This window comes from Schistocerca gregaria, chromosome 1, assembly GCF_023897955.1.
Source record: "Schistocerca gregaria isolate iqSchGreg1 chromosome 1, iqSchGreg1.2, whole genome shotgun sequence".
Lineage (NCBI taxonomy): Eukaryota > Metazoa > Arthropoda > Insecta > Orthoptera > Acrididae > Schistocerca > Schistocerca gregaria.
This window is the reverse complement of record NC_064920.1, coordinates 861,210,642-861,230,055: the sequence shown is the minus strand read 5'-3', so window position 1 is coordinate 861,230,055 and position 19,414 is coordinate 861,210,642. Positions and strand designations below refer to the sequence as shown.

At 41.9% G+C, this 19,414-nt stretch overlaps 1 protein-coding gene across 1 annotated transcript in view; it reads right to left on the bottom strand.

The window, feature by feature from the left end:
- Positions 1–15,642, bottom strand: part of LOC126272906 (sodium-dependent serotonin transporter-like) — a 1,032,532-nt gene extending 1,016,890 nt beyond the window's left edge. Inside the window, exon 1 of the mRNA XM_049976173.1 lies at positions 15,572–15,642. The gene's annotated coding sequence lies outside the window, so the exon portion shown is untranslated. The remainder of the gene's footprint in view (positions 1–15,571) is intronic.
- Between the last annotated feature and the right edge of the window lie 3,772 nt (positions 15,643–19,414).

Genomic DNA, 19,414 nt, shown 5'->3' with positions numbered 1-19,414 from the left:
CAGATGAGACAAATTGAAATCTTGACATGAAACAAAGCATCAACGAAGCTAAACATCAATAGGAATGGAGATAAACTGAAATACGCCACCAGGTTTAAGGAGCTAAGTAGCAGAAAACAGAAAATCGTTGACGCAACCAGGAGATCAAATGCATTTCGAATAGAATGGAAGAGGATGGACACTTGTGGAGGAGTTTGGAATGTAGATGATGAGGCATAGGCGGAAGAAGAGCTGTGAGGACGAGTCGTGAGCTGTGCTCGGGTGTCCAATTCGTAGGAGCCTTGCCCACAAAGAGTAAAAAAAATGGTTCAAATGTCTCTGAGCACTATGGGACTTAACATCTATGGTCATCAGTCCCCTATAACTTAGAACTACTGAAACCTAACCAACCTAAGGACATCACACAACACCCAGCCATCACGAACAAAGGGTAAAGGTCCTGGGTTCGGGTCCCAGTCCGGCAAACCGTTTTAATCTGCAGGGAAGTTTCACTTGTGGTGAACTCTCAAAGCATGGAAGAAGGTCAATTGGGTACGTTTATAGGAATTGTTGCCTCATAAGACATCACGGAACAAGAAAAAAGCAAGGTTTCAGTGCAACGAAAATATAATTAAATACCTAAAGTAAATAACAATCTCCCGAGACGAAAAATTTACAAAAGGTAGGAATAAATCGAAGATGAGTGTTGCTACCGACCAGTTTACTGATCTACAAATTAAGATTAAGGTACTGACATGTGTAATAGCTGCAGCCTGTGGCAGACATATTAATTGATACTCTAGTACAAGTTACCCAGTACATCTTAAAACGACTACGAGATATATGTCTCAAGAAATGATCTTGTCAGTTCAGTGAGAGATATTCAGTCCTCTACGGAGGCGTAGTGACGGTTTCTTGCAGCGCACCATCCGTGAATAGCACAGGAAGAGTAAAATAGTACTGCTGGGCCGTGTAGACCTATGCTCCACCACACAAAGTGGTTTGATTGCAAAGTAATGATGCAGATCAAGACGAGGCTGCTCGTTTTTGCACCAGGTGACGACACACAAAGGTATTTTCACAGGCCAAAGTGGTCCAGGAAATCACGTAGCACGCAGCCTGAACACGCACAAGGGCAACCCGTAGTTTCAATGGCAGCGAAGGTTACAAAATTGCTGCCTATGTGGCCTAATTCTCGAGAACCAACCTACTGATTTTATTGTCAACTTTAATTATGTCCAAAAAACTTTTTGTCTGTTCTATCTAACGCACAAGTTGTGAAGACTGTTAAAATCAACATCCAGTAATAAAAAGAGACGTGCAAAATAACGCACATTATCGAACAAACCCTATTGGCAAGCAAGGACGCTCTTAGCAGCTGAAAGTAAGAATCATGACGGCACACTTTCTTCATCTAACCGTTCATGAAACTCTCGTTAGATGGTGACACTTATGTTACGGTATTTTAGTGCACTCAAGAGAGACGTTTACAAATTTATCATAGCCCTTTTACAATGACATACACCAAAAATTGTCCGTAGCGAGAGACTTCAGCAATTGTGTCGATATTGTAAAAATTTATATGTCGTTTATTTTTTCAGTCTGAGTTGTTCATTTTTTTACGCTCTGATTAGTTTCAATCCTCCTGGATCATATTCATATCTATATCAGTATTCTAATGTGTAATTCTGATACCAACACGACGGGTTGCTGACGCTACTACATAGATCTGAAGATAATCCTGGGAGATGGGAACTAGTCATACTACAGAGAATGCGCAGCTGAGATCCAAAGTAATCTGCATATAAACATTTTTTAAACAATAGAATATCTTCAACACTAACAAACTACTAACGTTAATTGTTAATTTATGCCTGTCAAAGCACAGTGCACAGAGAGTGAGCGTATAAGTTCAGTGGTGGAACCTACATCTACATCGACATACTAGCTCTGCAAGCTACCATACGGTGCGTGGCTGAGAGTACCTTGAATCGTTGCTTATAATTCCCTCTCCTGTTCCACCCACGAATCGATCGAGCAACTGTGTACTTGCTTTCGCACGAGCACTGATTTCTGTTATCATATCTTCGTGGCTCATAGGCGAGGTGTAAGACGGTAGGAGCAGAATCGCTCTGAAGTATGCTACAAATGCCGGTTTTCTAAACTTTCTCAATAGGGTAGACCAAACTTGTAGGTGCAACAACCACAGCTACGAATAGTCATCTTGGGTATTAATAACAACTTCAGCTGTATTTAGTCCTTTATTAGTCACATGTTCACCTGAAGGTGTGGCTTTTAGTGATCCAATACTAAAAGATTAAATACAGCTGAAGCGGTTATTAATACCCAAGATAATTTCTCAATAGCTGTGAAGAACACCTCCTTCCCAGTGACTGGTCAGTAGTTGTGGCACACGTATACTGGCGTTTGTTACACGTCTTGTTGATTGGGCCTCTTTATTTATTAGATATGCCGTTACTGGGTTACCCCAATGGCCTAGCCGCATTGGTAACACTGCTTCTCTCCAGATCACCGAAGTTAAGCGCTGTCGGGCGTGGCTAGTCTTTGGATGGGTGACCGTCCAGGTCTGCCGAGTACTGTTGGCAAGCGGGATGCACTCAGCCTTTGCGAGGCCGATTGAGGAGCTTCTTGACTGTGAAGTAGCGGTGCCGGTCACGAAAACTAGCAACGGTCGGGAAAGCGGTGTGCTGACCACGGGCCGATACGTATGTGCATCCGGCTAAGGGTTGAGGGTGACACCGCGGCCGCCCTCGGTTACCGTTGAGCCTTCGTGGCGTTTTCGGAGGGTGTTTGTTTTGTTGTTACTACGTTACGGTAAATGAACCATTAAGGTATTCTAATGTATTAATCATAATTTAGCGATGTAGTTTTTATCTCAAAAATCGAGCAGAGTCGCATCTCTGTATTGTTGTGCTCTGACTGTCGTGCTGTTGGTACGTATGATCAAAACGGCTAACGTTGTTTCCTATACTGCTGTGAAACCCGTGCTTTGAACACCGTTAAAAAGTGGCGAGAAATAGGTTGCTCTCAAAGTTTTCCACAAGTTTACAGAAAAATATCAGCGTTGAAGCTTTCCGAGCACTTCAATAACTATACATTTGGCGCTTTTGTAAACCGGATGCATAGCCCAGTCGGTAGTGTACGTAGTAGCATGATAATCTGGAGCAGTCCATGGTTTAACTCTCGACTGGGTTTTCTTTTTTCATTCAATTTGGACTATCTACATCTTTTAATTATAAAATTCGGCAAATATATGCTAATTAACGAACATCTAATCATCATTTTTACGAAAAATGCAAGTACTCTTATTTATAATTACGTATTGAACACAAAATTCCTGTTTCCACCGAGCGAAGTGGTGCAGTGGCTAGCACACTGGACTCGCATTCGGGTGGACGATGGTTCAATCCCGCTTCCGGCCATCCTGATTTAGGTTTCCCATGATTTCCCTAAATCGCTCCAGGCAAATGCCGGGATGGTTCCTTTGAAAGGGCACGGCCGACTTCCTTCCCCGGCCTTCCTTAATCCGATGACCTCGCTGTCTGGTTTCCTCCCCAAAAACAACCCAACTGCACTTTCCATCGCAGATATAAATTCTTAATTATCCGATATAACAAATTAAATTTCCGGGCAAAAATGAAAAATCAAGTACTCTATTTGGATAAATCCATTGTTTTATACCACAGACGTGGTCTCACGCCAGCCACAGTAATAAACATTGTAGAAACATGACAAACAAATTTCACGGTATCCAGTACACCATAAAATGCAGCATTTTTACAGTTTTTACACTCCAGTCTGTACCCTACAGAAATCATCTCGAACCAAGTTACGGGACTTGGCGTGAGAAATTACAAGATATTAAAGCTGGAACTAATGCACGAAGATTTGTCACACGTCGCTACCAAACGCTGACGGGATACAAACGGGACGTCATTAAAGAAGAGAATATGGCACATGGATTGCTTCATAGATTCTTTTGTTGATCGATTCATTATCAACGTGGCAGATGACAATTCCATTAGTGAAATGTATTTCTCGCTTTCGGATATGGAAGGAGCTCAAAATTACCGACGACTGACTGTAAGTAATACATTCAGAGGCTTCAGTATTAAGCTATACGATGAAACCACTGCAGTATGTTTTTGAGTCACACATAGCTCGCGCAGAAAAATGACCCAGAGCATGAGTTCGAAATTTTCATCATCCTTGTTTTTAATTACAGTACTGTGTTAGTTAAAGAACGAGATCGTGTTCCGCTTTCCGTCTGCTCCCCAAAGGAACGTGCGGTATTGCTGGAGTTTTGCTGAATAATGTTTCATTCGGTATAAAAATTAAATGTCATTCGAAGCTATTTCCTTCCTCTGGTGTTCTCTTTTTACGTCTTAACTGCAATTGTGCCCATTACTGCAGGTTGGCTGAACCAGCTGGCTGGCCTATACTGTCCAAGTTAAGTACGCCGTTAAATCTGTTGTCCTGTATTATCGTTCACGAGGAGAAGGCGCCAAGTGCCGTAACTCGATTTCCCAAAAACTTTACTCAGTGGAAGAACAGTCAAAATACGGAACATGTGTGTCTGCTTATCCGTAGGCTGCTTCTGTCAAAACGACAGTCAAAGATTTCGAGGTACTTTATGTGCCTTTTAGCTAGTAAATAGTTCAGACGAATGAGATGCATAGTAGGAAGGGTTGCGGCTTCACGCTTCTATGTTCCGTGTTCGAAAACCGATTATCATTTTGATTTTTGTTTTTCATTTACCTATCCATATTAGTAGAAGCTTACTACACGAATTTTTCCAATGTATATTGAAATTACGTTGCTCTCATACGTCTACCATCTTACGACCGGTGAATACTCTAGAAAGAAACACAAATGAATGAAAACATTATTTGAAATTTTTTTCGATGAAATTCCTGTAGATATCGATTAGGCTCGATTGCAAGCGCCAGTTTTAAGAAAAGTGATGCGTTATATGTGGTTTGCCGCATATTTTTGTCAGCGTGTGAAGTCTTCAGCGACGTTAACGATGTTTCCTTAGCGAGTGACACTCTTACGAAGAAACGTCGCTGTGGCAAATCTGCCATCGAGCAGTGCTAGTGGTGTTCGGTTCAAAAATGGCTCTGAGCACTATGGGACTTAACATCTGAGGTCATCAGTCCCCTAGAACTTAGAACTACTTAAACCTAACTAACCTAAGGACATCACACACATCCATGCCCGAGGCAGGATTCGAACCTGCGACCGTAGCGGTCGAGCCGTTCCAAACTGAACCGCCGAGAAACATTCGGACACAGCGAGTGGTGTTCGAAATTTCGATGTTTCGAATGTTTCTCCAGTCGCTATCATCTAAGAGAATGCGCCAAATCTTCCTAAAGAGTAAACATAGGAATAAAATACATGAATGCTGGCAATAATGAAATATAAGAATTCCAGAACCATCCCACATTATGCAGGGTGCCCCATTGATAGTGACAGGGCCAAATATATCAAGAAATAAGCATCAAACGAAAAAACTACAAAGAACGAAACTCGTCGAGCTTGAAGGGCGCTATGGTTGACCAACTAGATGGCGCTGCCATAGGTCAAACGGATATGAACTGCGGCTTTTTTTAATAGGAACCCCTATTTTATTACATATTCGTATAGTACGCAAGGAAATATGAATGTTTTAGTTGGACCACTTTTTTCGCTTTGTGATAGATGGCGTTGTAATAGTCACAAACGTATAAATACGTGGTATCACGTAACATTCCGACAGTGCGGACGGTATTTGTTTCGTGATACTTTACACGTGTTAAAATGGACCGTTTACTAATTGCGGAAAAGGTCGATATCGTGTTGATGTATGGCTATTGTGATCAAAATGCCCAACGGGTGTGTGCTATGTATGCTGCTCGGTATCCTGGACGACATCATCCAAGTTTCCGGACCGTTCGCCGGGTAGTTAAGTAGTTTAAGGAAACAGGAACTGTTCAGCCACATGTGAAACGTCAACCACGACCTGCAAGAAATGATGATGCCCAAGTAGGTATTTTAACTGCTGTCGCGGCTAATCCTACCATCAGTAGCAGACAAACTGCGCGAGAATCGGGAATCTCAAAAACGTCGGTGTTGAGATTGCTACATCATCATCGATTGCACCGTACCATATTTCTATGCACTAGGAAGTGCACGGTGACGACTTTGAACGTCGTGTACAGTTCTGCCACTGGGCACAAGAGAAATTACGGGAAGATGACAGATTTTTTGCACGCGTCATTCACCAATAGCGGTAACGTAAACCGGCGTAATACGCACTATTGGGTAACGGAAAATCCACGATGGCTGCGACAAGTGGAACATCAGCCACCTTGGCAGGTTAATGTATGGTGCGGCATTATCGGAGGAAGGATAATTGGCATCCATTTTATCGATGGCAATCTAAATGGTGCAATGTATGCTGATTTCCTACGTAATGTTCTACCTATGTTACTACAAGATGTTTCACTGCATGACAGAATGGCGATGTACTTCCAGTATGATGGATGTCCGGCACATAGCTCACGTGCGGTTGAAGCGGTATTGAACAGCATATTTCATGGCAGGTGGATTGGTCGTCGAAGCACCATACCATGGCCCACACGTTCACCGGATCTGACGTTCCCGGATTTCCTTCTGTGGGGTATGTTGAAGGATATTTGCTATCGTGACCCACCGACAACGCCTGACAACATGCGTCAGCGCATTGTCAATGCATGTGCGGACTTTACAGAAGCCGAACTAATCGGTGTTGAGAGGAATGTCGTTACACGTATTGCCAAATGCATTGAGGTTGACGGACATCATTTTGAGCATTTATTGCATTAATGTGGTGTTTACAGGTAATCACGCTGTAACAGCATGCGTTCTCAGAAATGGTAAGTTCACAAAGGTACATGTATCATATTGAAACACTTGAAATAAAATGTTCAAACGGTACCTACGTTCTGTATTTTAATTTAAAAAAACTACCTGTTAAGAACTGTTCGTCTAAAATTGTGAGCCATATGTTTGTGCCATTACAGTGCCATCTATCACAAAGCGAAAAAAGTGGTCCAACTAAAACATTCATATTTCTTTACGTACTACACGAATAGGTAATAAAAAATGGGGGTTCCTATTTTTATAGAAACGCAGTTGATATCCGTTTGATCTATGGCAGCGCCATCTAGCGGGCAAACCATAGCGTCACCTGGTTTCCCCATTCAAGCTAGGAAAGTTTCGTTCTTTGTAGTTTTTTCGTTTGACGTTTATTTCGTGAGATATTTGGCCCAGTCACTATCAATGGATCACCCTGTATAATAAATATATGATACTTATTGGGAAACTTAGTTGTAATTTTACAATTAATATAACCCTCTTGTATCTCCTAACTTTGTAAGAAACATTGGTGTAGTAGCCTTCTACCGACAGGGGTAGATGAAAAATATGATATAAAATTAAATAAAAACAATAATCGGGTTTCGAACACGGAAGGCAAAACTCAGAGGCCGCGAGCATAGCCGCTATGCCACCAGCCCGTCTGAGCTTATTGCGCATTAATAGACATCTAAATTATGTCGAAAAAGTTTGCCGCTTGTTTTCTCTGAAACGGTCGAGTTTCTATGGATGATCCGAGACAAGTGATCACTTATCTTGGTTCCTCTTGCACTGGTTCTAGAAAATCGGGTTATGGCACTTGCCGGGTTCAAAACAAAAATGAAACCGTTCAAATGGCTCTGAGCATTATGGGGCTTAAGATCTGAGGTCATCAGTCCCCTAGAACTTCGAACTACTTAAACCTAACTAACCCAAGGCCATCACACACATCCACGCCCGAGGCAGGATTCGAACCTGCGACCGTAGCAGTCGCGCGGTTCCTGACTGAAGCCGCTCGGCCACACCGCCCGGACACTTGCGGGGTTCTGCTCGCCAATCGATGTGAGCGCAACGCACAATATAAAACGTATCGCCGTCATCGTACATGACTGTACTCGAGACAGCTGGGCTTCCTCCCTGTGGGAATGGAAATCCACAGAGATTCCAGCAAACACGGAAGGACTCACGGTGTAATGTTTACTCTTACGATGAACACAGTACAGTAGTGAAGCGCTGCCGCGCTGGCTCGGCCGGCGTGTTACCTGCAGGACGGAGACCCACGGGTGCGCGACGGCGGGCCCGCTGCCGCAGGACATGGCATCGGCGGGCCGCCGCTGCTAGAGCGCGGCTCTGGGCGCTGGGAGCTGGGCGCTGCCGAGCCAGCCGCTCCCGGCGACCGGCCCTGGCAAAGGCAACATATCCACGCCTCGCTGTATGTACTCTGTTGCCCACATTAGCCTCACCTCCGCTGCTTTCTTTTTTTTCTTTTTTTGCGGAAGCTTTAAGGCCTGTACGTCTTAGCTGATACTCCTCTCCGTTTTACAATAAATAAACTACCACTGACTTGAGAGAGAAAAAATTTTATGGCGGGTTTCGAAGACTCGATTGTCCATCTTCAGTAGCGAATACCTGTTTCAACGATGTTTTCTGTGTGTAAACTTATTTCTTGGTAGTTTCAGTTTGCCAAAAATAAAAAGAAATGGCGAGATTTTAAAAAAGCAGATATGCTTATCTACATCTACATGATTACTCTGCAATTTAAGTGCTTGGCAGAGGGTTCATCGAACCACAATCATACTATCTCTCAGCCATTCCACTCCCGAACAGCGCGTGGGAAAAACGAACACCTAAACCTTTCTGTTCGAGCTCTGATTTCTCTTATTTTATTTTGATAATCATCCCTACCTATGTAGGTTGGGCTCAACAAAATATTTTCGCATTCGGAAGAGAAAGTTGGTGACTGAAATTTCGTAAATAGATCTCGCCGCGACGAAAAACGTCTTTGCTTTAATGACATCCATCCCAACTCGCGTATCATATCTGCTACACTCTCTCCCCTATTACGTGATAATACAAAACGAGCTGCCCTTTTTTGCACCCTTTCGATGTCCTCCGTCAATCCCACCTGGTAAGAATCCCACACCATGCAGCAATATTCTAACAGAGGACGAACGAGTGCAGTGTAAGCTGTCTCTTTAGTGGACTTGTTGCATCTTCTAAGTGTCCTGCCAATAAAACGCAACCTTTGGCTCGCCTTCCCCACGATATTATCTATGTGGTCTTTCCAACTGAAGTTGTTCTTAATTTTGACACTCAGGTACTTAGTTGAATTGACAGCCTTGAGGATGGTACTATTTATCAAGTAATCGAATTCCAACGGATTTCTTTTGGAACTTTTCGTTATTTAGCGTCAACTGCCACCTGCCACACCATACAGCAATCTTTTCTAAATCGCTTTGCAACTGATACTGGTCTTCGGATGACCTTACTAGACGGTAAATTACAGCATCATCTGCGAACAACCTAAGTGAACTGCTCATATTGTCACCCAGGTCATTTATATAGATCAGGAACAGCAGAGGTCCCAGGACGCTTCCCTGGGGAACACCTGATATCACTTCAGTTTTACTCGATGATTTGCCGTCTATTACTATGAACTGCCACCTTCCTGACAGGAAATCACGAATCCAGTCGCACAACTGAGACGATACCCCATAGGCCCGCAGCTTGATTAGAAGTCGCTTGTGAGGAACGGTGTCAAAAGCCTTCCGGAAATCCAGAAACACAGAATCTACCTGAGATCCCCTGTAGATAGCGGCCATTACTTCGTGCGAATAAAGAGCTAGCAGCGTTGCACAAGAACGATGTTTTCTGAAACCATGCTGATTACGTATCAATAGATCGTTCCCTTTGAGGTGATTCATAATGTTTGAATACAGAATATGCTCCAAAACCCTACTGCAAACCGACGTCAATGATATAGGTCTGTAGTTCGATGTATTACTCGTAGTACTCTTCTCAAACACTGGTGCGACCTGCGCAATTTTCCAATCTGTAGGTACAGCTATATCGGTGAGCGAGCGGTTGTACATGATTGCTAAGTAGGGAGCTATTGTATCAGCGTAGTCTGAAAGGAACCTAATCGGTATACAATCTGGTCTTGAAGACTTGCCCGTATCGATATATGTTATATGTTAAGGATGTTTAACAACCCGTAACTGTTAATTCAGTATAAATACAGAAGACTGCAACCAACCACTTTTTTGAAACAGCTGTTTATTCCGTAAACCGGTTTTCGAATCTTCTCAGGCTGAACTTCAGATGATGCACAGGTGGTTTCATGACTGTTTCAAAGCGTAATGCTGGATGCTGGCTCTGTGGCAAGAAGATGGAACATGCTCCAATGCATCGCCATCAGTACTGTTTATACGGCGATATGGATACAGAAATAAATTCTGTACTTACTGCGACATTATGGAAGGCTTTGTTCTTAATATCAACTTCTGCTGTTATGGGCAATAGGTAACACATCACTCTTTTTTCACAGGATATGTATGTGCATACACAACAGTTACGAAATTTTGCCAGCATCCAGCCTCTTCTATACAACTGTCTGGTCATTCATTTTAACACCGGTTTTTATTAAAGTATTTTCCATAAATTGTATTAAATGTTGGTGTAAGAACTGAAATAAGACACCAGATAATTTGAAGTTTATTCCAGTAGTAATTTATTTATTTATTTTATTTTGGGAATTCGACTTAACGCCAGTTTTGATAAAGTATTTATTACATTCAAGCAAAAAGAAATGTCTGAGCACAGCAGCATCTTCGTATGAAGATCTTTGTAATAAGCAACAGTTGTAGAGCACATGCTGGATGCTGTCGAATTTCGTAACTACGGTGTATATACATACATATCCTGTACAAAGTGAGTGATTTGTTACCAATAGTCCATAACAACAAAGCGGCACATACTGTCACAGTAAATACAGAATTCATTTTTGGATCCAAATCACCACATAAACAACACTCATAGGGATGAATTACAGCCTTTTCCATCCTCTTTTCACAGAGCCAGCACCGAGCACTAAGATTTGAAACAGCCATGCGATCTCCTTTGCAATATCTAAAGATGAGACCATCAGGGTTCGAAAACCGGTGTATGGAATAAATAACTATTTTAAAAAAGTGACTGGTTGCAGCCTTCTGTATTTCTGTGTTTAAAAATCGTCATATATACATTATGTATGACTACACCAACAGAACAGATAACTGATACTCAAGATGGATAAATTAGTGTTTGAAACTATTCCGAAAGTTAGTCACTGAAAAAAAAATTTGAACATGCAATATATCTGATATATTTGTCCCAGATATCAATGAGAGGTGATGAAGCGCATTCGATCCGGACAAGACAGATGTCATTATCTAGTGCGTAAGTGGGTGTGGGCTGGTTCCACAAACTGTGACAGTGACTCTTCCTTTCAGTCAATCCACCATACAAAGGAACAGTAATGGACAGTCACCGTGCATCGGATGAAGCGATGGAATGGATCAGGGAACTAGATCTGGACATGTAATGTATGGGCTTATGATGATATACATCTGTTCACAAATGTTGCGTATTTGTATTCGTTTTTGTCGTACAATAACTAAAAAATACAAATGCTTCACTACTATATCTACACTCCAGAAGCGACATTATGATGACTGGCGGAAGCTACTTAAGTCCACAATCACTCCCACAGTCACTGCCCTCCCCCCCCCCCCCCCTCCCCCCTCCACCGTTTTTCTTTTCAAGTTCTGCTATGTGAAATGTATTATTAGTTACGAATACGAACAACTATCAGATGTATAAGGGCATGAAATAACCAAAATTAGTGCCGAATCTGCAGTCTTCCGCTTTACGCTAGTTGTCCCTTTGGATATGCGTACATGACTCACTCTCCAGTCCCGTCCTGCGTCACAACCTGTGACTCGTACGCACATTATGTAATACCCGTACAGGGGAGGACAATTTAATCGCAAGTAGCAGCCCAGTATCGGCGTGTAAATAAGATATGCATGAATGTGCGAAGGAACGTTACAAAATTCTTCTTAGCAACACAAGAACTGCAATATCGCCTTGTCGGTATGCCTCCATGTGAAGGCCGAAATCCTCTAATTTTAATATCTTGGTCTTTTCGAGAGATATGCGAAGGGAAACAAAAAAAGAAACTAAGCTCATTGTATTAAAAGTTAATCACTTCCCTACTGGTAGTATGTAACACCTGCACGATCCTGTATAATATTTGCGAATGACTGTGGCAAGAACTTTACTAACCTGTCTGTATACGTAGAAGAGGCCAATGTCCAAATCATTCCTGTTACAATAATTCGCGCTGCTCGTCCAGTTTTTGTGGATATAGTTGTTAACGATAGAAGTTCTGTTCCAATCGATGCTCCAGATTTTCAATTTCGCTAAAACCCGAAACATTTGCAAGCTATGCAACATATCAGCGTTCCTCGTGTCCCTGGTACCGTTTCGGCCTTCAGCAACTCGACGAAAAAGTATGAAAACAGAAAAATCCGGTTGTTCAGCGTTTCTGTGACCATTTTGATTCTTCCCAATCAAAGAACTCACTTCCACGTGATTAAAACTGCCTCCGACCATCCAAAGACTCGCCCAGCTTTCGTCTCGTGTTGCACACGGCAGCCATTGCGGTGTACTATCTCCGTGGTCACTCAGGACGATCCCTTACATATCCTATATTGTTCCCACCGCTCCATTTAGCCTCACACAATATACAACCTTGCAAATTTACTATAAGCTTTAACGTAGCAGATGACAACGATTTGTCCTCCGAGGTAGCATCTTCGTATCGGACTTGCACTATTTCGCGACGTCTTTAGAAACACTGAGGGAAACAGACAATTTTTGTTTTGTTCAGTCGTTTCGATCGAGACTACCAGTTTCACACACGTATACATACAAATGTAAGAAACGAGCAGGCGCCAAAATTGCGAAAGATAAGGTGGCTCGATAAGTCATCAAATGTGGATGATATGGAAGTTCGAGTACAGTGTTTCTGTATACTAAACGTGAAGATGAATTTACGCGTTACGAATATGAATGTACTCTTCACGTCGCCTTAGCTTTTACGAGCTACATACGCCATAACGACTATGTTTTCTATTATTTTTTCACAAGCACACAACATATAAGGAGCGAAATGAAGTAGCGCTGAAGGATAATAGGAAACCCTTGCCTAGTGAACGTGACAAAAGTAACCTTCAGCTTTTCATTAATACTTAAACACTCATTTCAATTATTTCTGTCATTGTGGTGGGTATTGGAGCAGTCACTCAGTTTCATTTGTAAAATAAATAATATTTATTAAAACACACATTCAGTTTCTTAACATAATTAACTCGTCATTGTTTATATATTTCATCCCTGTCTATTCCGATTCTAGTATCAGTTGCACAAACTTTAACTTCTGCCCCGTGTGAGGAAACCAGTTAAATCGCGATACATTATACCTGTAGTTACGAAATCGCTAAAAGTAAGATCTAGTATACAGGAAACCGAAATAATTTTTGTTCATGATGACGTTATGATGTTTCTATGCATCAAACCCATAAAAGACATAGCAACACATTTCGCTACCAGTGCCGTTGAGCAGTGACTAAAGTCTTAAGACGTGCTGGATATGTACTTCTAGAAATCGCACAATGTCCGTGATGAAAGCTCTGACAACCTGAAATTAGCATTAATTACCAGATCCTGCGTGAATATTTCCTGACATTGTTACAAACAGAAACTCTTACAGTCTCTTTATCATGAAAATATCACGTAGATATCAGGCACTATTCGTATAAATAATTAACTACAAGTATACTCACCTTTCTGTTTTCAGGACTAAATCTGATTATTTTGGCAGTCTTAGCACAGTGAACCGTTAATGAGTTCCGCGTATCCGATGTGTAGAAATTAACCGCCGTAAAGAATTCTTATAAAATGTGAATCAGTTTAAAGTTTAAAGTGAACTGCTTATCAAGTGAAGACAGGGGAATAAGTACATTTGCCTACGAATCATGTGCCTTTCGGGACCTGAATTTTGTAAAATATTTCCGTTGTGTCTACTCAATAACAGTAACAAAGGCCATGGCGTTTCTTTTAAATCGTTCGCATTAACGGAAGTCTTTTTCAAGGGTTGTTCTTCCTTCCGAATGACTTTATGGAGTGATGAAAGCTTAGATGTATCCAGGTCACACTCACAAATAACATAGAGCATACGCTCTAAGGTCGTCAGTGATACGTGAAGATATGCGCAACTTTCTGGTAGCGACTTCGAGAGAATTCGTCGGATTTACTATTAAGTTTTGGGCGAAGTTTTTAATGTACAGAGCAGAGACGAATGCTTATAGCCTAAAAATCATTTGTCATTGTACCGACATAACATTTCCGAATGACTGTTAGGAAGAGGTATACTTTTTCACATTACATTACTACTATTGTTTTCAAGTTCTTGATACCTTGGATCTCATTTGATTAAAAAATTGGATGAGAAGAAGATTGCATTAAGGGTCTACGTCGTTACAGAGTTAAAGACGTATATAATTTTTCAGACGACTGTCACTTTTGATTGATGTCACTCGGCGAACATAAAATACAAAAATAATACTTTGCCTTAGGGTCCCTCCATGTATCTTTTTATGTTGATTCACTAAGTACATACCTTACCTTTTTGTTTGTGGATGTTACGGAGGGAGCCAATAAATTAAGTCAGCAATTAACGTTTCGGCTAACTTTCGGCAACAACGGAACTGCAGTTGGGATATCTGTCACATCACAAGTAGTAATAACGTGTCATGAAAAAGTTGTTTGCGTTTCCCTTTAAAGTGGAACCATAGTTTCGTTCGTAAATCAACCGAATATTTGTCTTTAACTTTAAAAAAAGGCAAGGCTTGTTGTCTCAGATCACTGACATGTTATCCATAACGGTTTCGGCTTGTTAACGATACATCATCGATTGATACTAGGAGCAGGCTGGGTGACTCCCGCCGGTAGATGAAATACACGAATAGCTAACTAGTAGCTGGCGGACGCAAATTGCACACCCTAACTTGCTTCTAGTATCATCTAATGATGACTTGTAAACATGGTGAAGCCGGTATTGGTACCATTTGAGTCATCGGAGACTGAAAAATATATAAGATAAACAGTATTTTTAAGATTCTGATGTCTTTACTGGCACTCCATTGTCAAAGGAAAGATGTTATAGAAGAACATGAGAATTACATAAGCAGGAAATACTGACAACTAATAACCTTTTACGCGAAAACGTATGTAAGTAATCGTGAACATATCTTTTCACTTGAATCCCCATTTAAGAAGTAATGCTTTTAGTGGCGCCTTTCATTGCAATCTTTGTACATTTTTGACTGTAGGAAGCCCCAGACGGTATCAAAAATGTAACGATAGAAATTCTGAAATTCTCGAAGTATTGAGTACTACACTATTAAGTAAATCGAGGTTAGGTGACGGTTGTTACCATGTCACTCATAGTTCTGTGATTCGATAAATTGCTGCAGACTTTTAAAATTTGAACAGATACTTATTTTGAAAATACGGAGCCGTGACGGGAGTGAGTACGTGGGGTGGCGGTAGTGTTCGGGAGTGTATGTGGCTGTGCGAGCTGCGGCGTTACCTGGAGGAGGTTGGCGGAGCGGCAGGCGTGTGGCGCGCTGGAAGCGTGGACGCCCACGGCCGCCGGCAGACAGACTGCGCCGCCGCGGCTCCACGGGCGCGCCTGCCGCGGCCGCGTCGCGCGTTTCCGCCGACGCTCGGCCGCCGTCGCCGGCCACCACGTGCGCCGGAGCGGAGACCTGTTGGAGGACGCCGCAGACGTAGCAGGGAGCTCGCGTGCTGCCCGCCTGGCCCGGCTAATAAAGAGTGGCGTGCCGCCGGCGCCCTACAGTGGACGGCCCTTAGCGCCGCTCCGTGTCTTCGGCCGTCGAATCGCTCTCTACGCAGAAAGCCTCTCCGGGCAGCAACCGACATCTCCTTTCCTTAAGCCATTCTCTCACGGGCTGTGAAATAGGGATGGGAAAACCCACCCGTTAAAACCGATACCACCGGGCGAGGTGGCGCAGTGTTTAGCACACTGGACTCGCGCTAGGGAGGACGACGGTTCAATCCCGCATCCGGCAAACCTGATTTAGGTTTTCCGTGATTTTTCTAAATCACTCCAGGCAAGTGCGGGGATGGTTCCTCTAAAAGGGCAGGGCCGACTTTCTTCCGCGTCCTTCCCTAATCCGATGAGACAGAAGACGTCGATGTCTGGTCTCTTCCTCCAAACAACCAACCAACTAAAACCGATACCGGTACTTTAGTTCCCAAGAAATGGTATTTTTCGGTATTTGATTGGACTCGTTTACAACAGGTGTTTTTTTATTACTTTTTACTGATAACCGAGTAAAAAACTAAAAGTGTTAAAATTTTTCGTTTTAAAATAAACCTTTTTTTTAAAAAAAAGAAAGTCGTCTTTATTTGTAAAATTTGCACAGGATTGAAATATTGGGTTACTATAGAGAATGGGAAAACGATTCAATGCTACTTTAATAACAACATCAACAGAAAGGAGCAACAAACACTTGGCGTAAGAATTCATACAGCATTGCTGAGACAACAATGTCCCTGCTGTCGTGTGTTGTGGGTTAAGGTTCAAATGGTTCAAATGGTTCAAATGGCTCTGAGCACTATGGGACTTAACATCTATGGTCATCAGTCCCCTAGAACTTAGAAGTACTTAAACCTAACTAGCCTAAGGACATCACACACACCCATGCCCGAGGCAGGATTCGAACCTGCGACCGTAGCAGTCGCGCGGCTCCGGACTGAGCGCCTAGTACCGCTAGACCACTGCGGCCGGCTGTGGCTTAAGGTACCCTTGCATGTGCAGCGTGCAAGATTTTCTCCGACATGGTCGGTACGGTGGTTTCTCGCTGTCATCGCCGGACGTGACACGAACCCTAGGTCTCGAAGTATTTTTACCAAGTGACACAGAAATGAAGTACAATGCTTCATTAGCTTTAAACCATTAAATATTTGTCTCGAAATTTAAAACACGGCTGAAGCAGCAACTGTTAAAAATCTTCACGGTAAATGATAACAGCCGAACAGTTGCAAGATAAAAATTTATTGATTTCTTTAACCACGGTTTCGGTATATCTAAATACACCTTCAGCAGAAACAAGAATACACTAAAATTACATCCTGTCGTGGAGATGCACAAGGCCGTGTTCACATCGATCATCTCTTCATAATTGTACTGTACAGATGGGGATGATATTTTAATTTTAACTACTGACGACGCCTTTGGCACGATTGTTTTATGCATCTCCACTGCAGGATGTACTTTTAGTGTATCTTTTGCTTCTGGTGAAGGTATATTTAGATACACAGAAACCGTGGTCAAAGTCTTCAATAAATCTTTATCCTGCAACTGTTTCGCTGTTATCATTTACCGTGAAAATATTTGTCTGTCATTTATAAGAAATAAGAAAGAGTAAGGTTTTCAACCTTAGCTTTTCCATTTGGCACTGACTATTCGTAATGTCCAAATACTGGTATGATCCCCGGCTACAAATAGAATTTTGAGTAGAGTTTAAAAAATTAGAATCATTAGGAGACTGCTGGTGACTTTTCGTAGTATTCAACCACATATCCCTTTTCGAGAAAAACAGTGGACGGTGGATGGACGAAGTTCTTTTGTTTTCCTATTTAATTCAGTATTTCGATTCCATGTGTCAACATACTCATTGTGACAAAATTTTCCAGTCTTTGTTCAGTTTCTACTTCTTTTGCAGGAAAATTGGCAAAAAAACACGAAAATTGGTTATTTCATAAACCGGTTATTTTGAGTGGTTTTTACAATGACGTTAAACCGGCGTGGAAAAAAAGCGATAACCGCTGTCCCTATTATGAAAATGTTAGAGTTCGATGAGCTAGTGACGTCACAGGGTGAATTCCACGTTCCACTACAATGCGAAGCTTGAAAGGGAGAATCTGCCATGTCAGATTTCTGCATCGTGGAGACAAATGTGGCTAATGGGGTGCAACATCGGTTTTACGTCACAAGCATAACTTAGGAGCTGCCGTATTGGATTAAGCAATACTAAGTGGAACTCGAAATTAGTGTTTTTTTTATAGCGTACATCTACATCTGTATGCATACTCCGCGAGCCACTGTACGGTGCGTGGCGGAGGGTACCGTGTACCACTACCAAAGTAGCCATCACGAAAATAGGTACCCGAAAATCATCTCACCGTCCTACAACATTACCAGTGGTAATTTCGAATGTAGTAAAAAAATTCGGAAGATATATTAGACATCTCTGTTTTTAGTCTGTAATATAACCTAGTATTTTTCAAAAAAAATTCTTGCAAACTGCCGCGAAAACAAATAAATAAAGAAATAAGGTTACAAGAAATTTTGGAGAGAAACATTTTTTTACTTCAACCTCTGGGAAGAACATAACTACAGTCATATTTGAACTGAAAATGATATACGAACCTTCTCTAAGCTTATAGATGCATATGATATATATTTTATAGTGAAAACATAAAACTATTCGGACAAAAAATAAAATAACTTAAGAGGTGTGAAACTGTTAAGCCTGTGTAACGAAAAATGTCATCGCTGATGAATTTGCGTTCAGTTGGACCTTGTAGGGACTTTCAGCTAGAAAGTTCTTTAAAAATGATAAAATTAATTTTGGTAACATCTGAGGCATCATTATTGTATCGTGTCACCTAAAAAAGCATTTTACTCACGAGAGACTACCTGTACTTGTTTGCCGCTGGCAGGATTTAATTCCAACGGCTAGCCTTAATACGACCCAGAATATTCCCCACCTCCCGAAAGTTTTTATTTGCGGCTCTTACTGACCATTCATCACTGCAGCTACCAACCTAATCGCCGGTATGTGCTATGCAAAAGTAACTGCAGGTACTTTCAAGCCAATATTTCCGTTCAAGTCGAGCAAAATATATTTGTGCGTGTTGTTTCGTGCAACCACAAGTTTTATCGAGTTATAGTACAAGACTATTGTCCTCAGCGGACAGGGAATACATTTTACATAAAACTTCGTTCTTGTTGCTACAATGACTCCAGATTCCATCACAAATCAAAAACCAAGTCAATGGTGAAGACATCAAGTGGAGGTCTCTGAGCCAGAATTATTACTTTTCTCATAGAGATCAATCTGCATTTTTCTAACCGTCAGATACTCTCCTCTTCTGTAGTATCGAAGTACAGTTCTAAGCAATTGAGTTTTGTCAAAATTGTCAAATTCCGTTAATTGGCTCTGAGCACTATGGGACTTAACATCTGATGTCATCAGACCCCTAGAACTTATAATTACGTTAACCTAACTAACCTAAGGACATCACACACATCCATGCCCGAGGCAGGATTCGAACCTGCGACCGCAGCGGTCACGCGGTTCCAGACTGAAGCGCCTGGAACCGCTCGACGACAACGGCCGGC